Genomic DNA, 6,003 nt, shown 5'->3' on the forward strand with positions numbered 1-6,003 from the left:
CACAAAAATGCTTACATTTAAAGACTAGCCTTTTACAAAAAAAACGTGAATAACCCGAACAAATATGAACCTGAAATATTTTAAGAGAAGTATGTGGAATTTCAACAATATTCTGCCTGTTACTAAATGTTCTGTGTATTTGTAGATCCACTGTGATCTACAAGTTGTGATTCACATGTACAGGGTGGGGAAGCAAAATTTACAATGAACATTTAGTTGTTTTTTCTCAGCAGGCACTACGTCAATTGTTTTCAAACCAAACATATACTGATGTCATAATCATACCTAACACTATTATCCATACCTTTTCACAAACTTTTGCCCATATGAGTAATCAGGAAAGCAAACGTCAAAGAGTGTGTGATTTGCTGAATGCACTCGTCACACCAAAGGAGATTTCAAAAATAGTTGGAGTGTCCATAAAGACTGTTTATAATGGAAAGAAGAGAATGACTATGAGCAAAACTATTAGGAGAAAGTCTGGAAGTGGACGAAGCAACAAAAAACGTACCAAAGCTTTTATTAAAGCTCTCAAATCCAAAATCCTAAAGGATCCAACCAAATCCATCCAGATACCAGGTATTGCCATGGCTTAAAGCAAACTACCCAGATGGAAATTCTGTATGGACACAGGATGGTGCTCCAGCCCACACAGCTAGAAAAATACAAGATTTCTGCAAATCCAACTTGAGCAATTTTTGGGAATCATGTTTATGGCCGCCTTCTAGCCCAGATCTAAACCCTCTGGATTATGCTATTTGGGGCGTTTTAGAACATGCTACCAATAGAACATCACACAGCAATGTGGACTTTCTTAAAGATACTATTAAAGAAGAATGGGAGAAGTTGTCACCTGAATATTTGAGGAACACTTGCGCAAGTTTCAGGAAGCGTGTGAAGGCAGTTATTGAGAAAGAAGGAGGACACATAGAATAAAAATATTTTCTATTATGTCAATTTTCTTGTGGCAAATAACTTCTCATGACTTTCAATAAACTAATTGGTCATACACTGTCTTTCAATCCCTGCCTCAAAATATTGTAAATTTTGCTTCCCCACCCTGTATAAATTATAACTATGGCGTAATATTGTTAAAATTGCACTTAATTTTCCTAAGAATTTTCAGATTGTTCATATTTGATCATGTTATGTTCAAGTACAGTTCGTAGATGTAAACATTTTCATTTTGGAATTTTACTTTTTTCACTCAAAAACATAGAAAAAACTTTGGAGTCGACATTATTTATAAGCTTTTATCCTATTATTTTACTGGTCTGGCCCACTTTATATCTATGTAAGCTATATGTGGCCCCTGAACTAAAATGAGTTTGACACCCCTGATTTACATGCAACAAATGAGGTAAGATAATCCAATGAAACCAAATAAATTTATAACCCAACTAATACATAAATCTACAGATGTCGGTACAGGAAGCTTCATATTCATCCAACAGTCACCTTAGGCAATGACAGGATAGTTTAGATCAATTACATGTAGGTATGTTGGGTTTCATTTCACACATTTCTGGTTACATCACACTTGTAGACGATGCTAACACGCTACTGTAAGAGAGATTACCAACAAAACCCTTAACTTGAGTGTGTGTCACCAAATATTTTGTTTATCTCTGTCCCATACCTTGACACAGAACTGGTTTTTTGGCATCAGCTGTTATCTCATTTACTGAAAACCGTAACTACTCAGGCATATTTCCCTGTACGTGCTCTCCTCTAAATCACCCAACCTTCCGTGTTCTTTGTTTTGCACACTTTCATGCATGAATAAACCACACACCCACACAAACGCACACAAAACAAAAAAACAAGTAGTACCTGGTAAAACAAGCCCCGCCCCTTGCAGGTATTGTAGTTTATTTTGGCATGGATCCAGCTGATGTCATTATGTCTATGCATGTGCTGATGTCATCATACCAGTTACTTCTATATATGGGCCAAGTTTGAAGTAAATTGAAACAAAAGTGATGTTATTACAGACATTTGAAATTTCGCCCATTATAAGTAAATGGGGAAAAAAATAATTTAAAAAAATTCATAATAAAAAAATTAACTTCGCCCTACTGTTCCCAAAATGTAATGACATCTATTCTGGGTCACTGGCAAACTGAATTTACAACATAAATGTCCACTAATACAGGTTATACACTTGATGATTTGAAAGATGATGATATCTTATTAACTTAGCGCTGGAATTGTCAGATCAGCTGCAACAGAAATGAATATCTTCCGACGGCGTTACATTCAATGTGGGAACTACCGAGCCGTCCAGAACCCGGAAGTAGGTCCATATTTCGTCCACCATTTTTTACAGCGGGAGTCTATGGAAGTGTTGCTACTCTGATATATATCGAAGATTCTGCTCTGAACCTCATCAAGTAATGGCAACTAGGGCTGTGTATCGGCAAGAATCTGGGGATACGATAAAATCACAATACTAGGATCACGATACAATACATCGCGATATATCACGATACTGTTAACAAGGCGATATTTACCTCCGCCAAGGAGGTTATGTTTTTGCCAGGGTTTGTTTGTTTGTTTGTTTGTTTGTCTGTCCGTTAGTGTGCAGCATAACTCAAAAAGTTACGAACAGATTTTGATGAAATTTTCAGGGTTTGTTGGAAATGGGATAAGGAAGAAATGATTAAATTTTGGTGGTGATCGGGGGTGGGGTGGGGGGGGCACGGGGGGGCGCAGACCAGAAAATTTCATCAAAATCTGTCCATAACTTTTTGAGTTATGTTGCACACAAACGGACAGACAAACAGACAGACAGACAGACAGACAAACAAACCCTGGCAAAAACATAACCTCCTTGGTGTGGGGGGGCCCACGGGGGGGCCCACTGATCAGCCTTGGCGGAGGTCTGCGCTCTCCGAGTGCTTCTAGTTTTTGTTTTGTTTCTTTTTTTCAAAGATTATTTCCTGGAAAAAACTTATAGTGCAGCATTTGGATAAATAAAGTTTTAACATGAACCTTTACCGGTACAAAAAAACCCCACACAAATAAATAAATAAACTAGAAGCACTCAGAGAGCGCAGACCTCTGCCAAGGCTGATCAGTTAGTCTATATAATGTATATTATTAGTGGACGGAGGCAGAAAATCCAGGTGTAGATTACTGCACAAAGTGAGAATTTGATTTTCCTTGCTCAGGATATGTACAGTCAGTCCAGCTTGGATTTCCAAGGCTGACAATTAATACTGAACAAACAAGAACTCAAACTATGAATTATGAAAGAGCTGCAGCATCTGAAACTGACCACAATGAACATTTGACAGATAAACAGAACCACAGTGCTTCAGTTTCAGACTCAGTTTATCTGTTTTGGATTGGGATTGTCTCTCTCAACTCAACATATATTTTTTATTAGTAAGTTGTTGTTTTTTTCTATCAATTACTAGAAATTTCAGGTGACCCCATTTGAATTCCAGGCGACCCCATGGTTGAAAAACACTGACTTACACAGTGTGTTAATGTAAGCGCTTAACTTTCCTCCTGTCCTTGAATGCTGCGTGAAGTTGCTGACACTTGAAAATGAATGCCTGAATGATTTACACCTGAACACAACCACTGACAGGAGCTGTGCAGTAAATAAAGTCAAAGTGTGTAGACGTTCACCAGGGAAACTTCACAGGAAGATATGTGGCATGAAACAGTCGACTTGTCTTCCTGTCCAACTCCGTCTACCCACTGGTGTGTCAAGGTTCTCCAGTGTGTATTTTTAGACCGATCTCCGAGTGATGATCAGATAAAATATTCATCAGTATGAGGAAACGTCCTTGTTGTGATTGATGTGCATCAGTCATCCAGGTGTGGTCTTTGGTATGCACGCCACTGTTTTCTTCTTAGATTCTTTTTTAGTTTTGAGAAGTCATGTAATGTTCAAAGCTAATACGTGCATCTTCCTGCATGTCTTGGATTTTTGCAGAGACAAATGACTCATATGTTCTAGCAGCTAAAAATAAAATAAGTGAGTTAAATCCCATCAGTAAAACCATTGAATGCTTTCATTTCAAGTCTATATTTCACACTTTGCCAGCAGCAGAACAGCGTTTTTAATGTTTTCCATATTTAGTACAATACCTGAAGTGATGAACTTCAAAAGGTAGTATTTAAATATGTGTTTTATGGGAGGATTTATATGAACTGGTGGAACTATTACCACACACTGCATCAAAAATCACACACTATTTTGTCTTTTTTTTTTTTTTTTTCATTTAGTATTAATATCTGTTGGGGTTTTTTTTGTTTTTGCATCGTGTTTTTGCATTTTAACCAGACATGATGAAGTAAATCAGTTTTTTTTTTTGCTTGTTTTTGCATTTTAACCAGACATTAATTGAATTTTTTGCTGATTTTTCACTGCAAATTAAAAAAAAATACTTTTTTTTTTTTTTTTTTTTTCGGTTATTAGTGTGTTAAATGTGTTTTTAGCCTGCATAAAAAAGTGAAGTTATGGTGATGGATGAGTACATTAATGTTCTAGCAGCTAAAAATAAAATAAGAGGAAAAAAAGTGAGTTAAATCCCATCAGTAAAACCATTGAATGCTCTCATTTCAAGTCTATATTTCACACTTTACCAGCAGCAGAACAGCGTTTTTAATGTTTTCCATATTTAGTACAATACCTGAAGTGATGAACTTCAAAAGGTAGTATTTAAATATGTGTTTTATGGGAGGATTTATATGAACTGGTGGAACTATTACCACACACTGCATCAAAAATCACACACTATTTTGTCTTTTTTTTTTTTTTTTCATTTAGTATTAATATCTGTTGGGGTTTTTTTTTGTTTTTGCATCGTGTTTTTGCATTTTAACCAGACATGATGAAGTAAATCAGGTTTTTTTTTTGCTTGTTTTTGCATTTTAACCAGACATTAATTGAATTTTTTGCTGATTTTTCACTGCAAATTAAAAAAAAATACTTTTTTTTTTTTTTTTTTTTTTCGGTTATTAGTGTGTTAAATGTGTTTTTAGCCTGCATAAAAAAGTGAAGTTATGGTGATGGATGAGTACATTAATGTTCTAGCAGCTAAAAATAAAATAAGAGGAAAAAAAGTGAGTTAAATCCCATCAGTAAAACCATTGAATGCTCTCATTTCAAGTCTATATTTCACACTTTACCAGCAGCAAAACAGCGTTTTTAATGTTTTCCATATTTAGTACAATACCTGAAGTGATGAACTTCAAAAGGTAGTATTTAAATATGTGTTTTATGGGAGGATTTATATGAACTGGTGCAACTGTTACTACACACTGCACCAAAATCACACACTTCTTTGAAATTTAGGTTTAATTTCTGTTTTTTTTTTTGTTTTGTTTTGTTTTTGCACTGTTTTTGCATTTTAACCAGACAGGATGAAATAAATCAGGACTGTATGCATTTAATTTTTTTGATGAATGTTGTAATTTTTTCATTGCAACTAAAACAGTAATTATAAATGTAATATAAATATTTTTTCTGTTAACTATGTTAAATGTTTTCAGTGTTCTTAGCCTTGTAAAAGCCACTAATGTAATAACAGCCGATAACATAATAAATTTGCCATTTTTAAAATGTAATAAGCCAATAACGTAATATCTGGCCAACTATGTAATAAAAGTCCTGAACTGATAACGTAACAACATTTGGCCAATAAACGTTATAACTTATTGGCTGGTTATTACGTTATCGGCCTGGTAAAAAAAATTATTTGCAAATGTAATAACTGAGCCAATAATGTAGTAAGTTATAATGTTATTGGCCAAAAAGTATTACATGATGGGTTCAGAACTTTTATTACGTTATTGGCCAGATATTACGTTTTTGGCCTAGTACATTTTAAAAAAGGCAAATTTATTACGTTATCAGCTGTTATTACATTATTGGTCGTTATTATATTATTGGCTTCTACAAGCTTGCATAAAAAAGTGAAAAGTTATGACGATGGATGGGTACATTAATCTTATAATAAGGCTTTGCTGAAAAAAACAGATCGA

The sequence above is a fragment of the Sphaeramia orbicularis genome, chromosome 11 (assembly GCF_902148855.1).
Source record: "Sphaeramia orbicularis chromosome 11, fSphaOr1.1, whole genome shotgun sequence".
In the NCBI taxonomy this organism is placed as follows: domain Eukaryota; kingdom Metazoa; phylum Chordata; class Actinopteri; order Kurtiformes; family Apogonidae; genus Sphaeramia; species Sphaeramia orbicularis.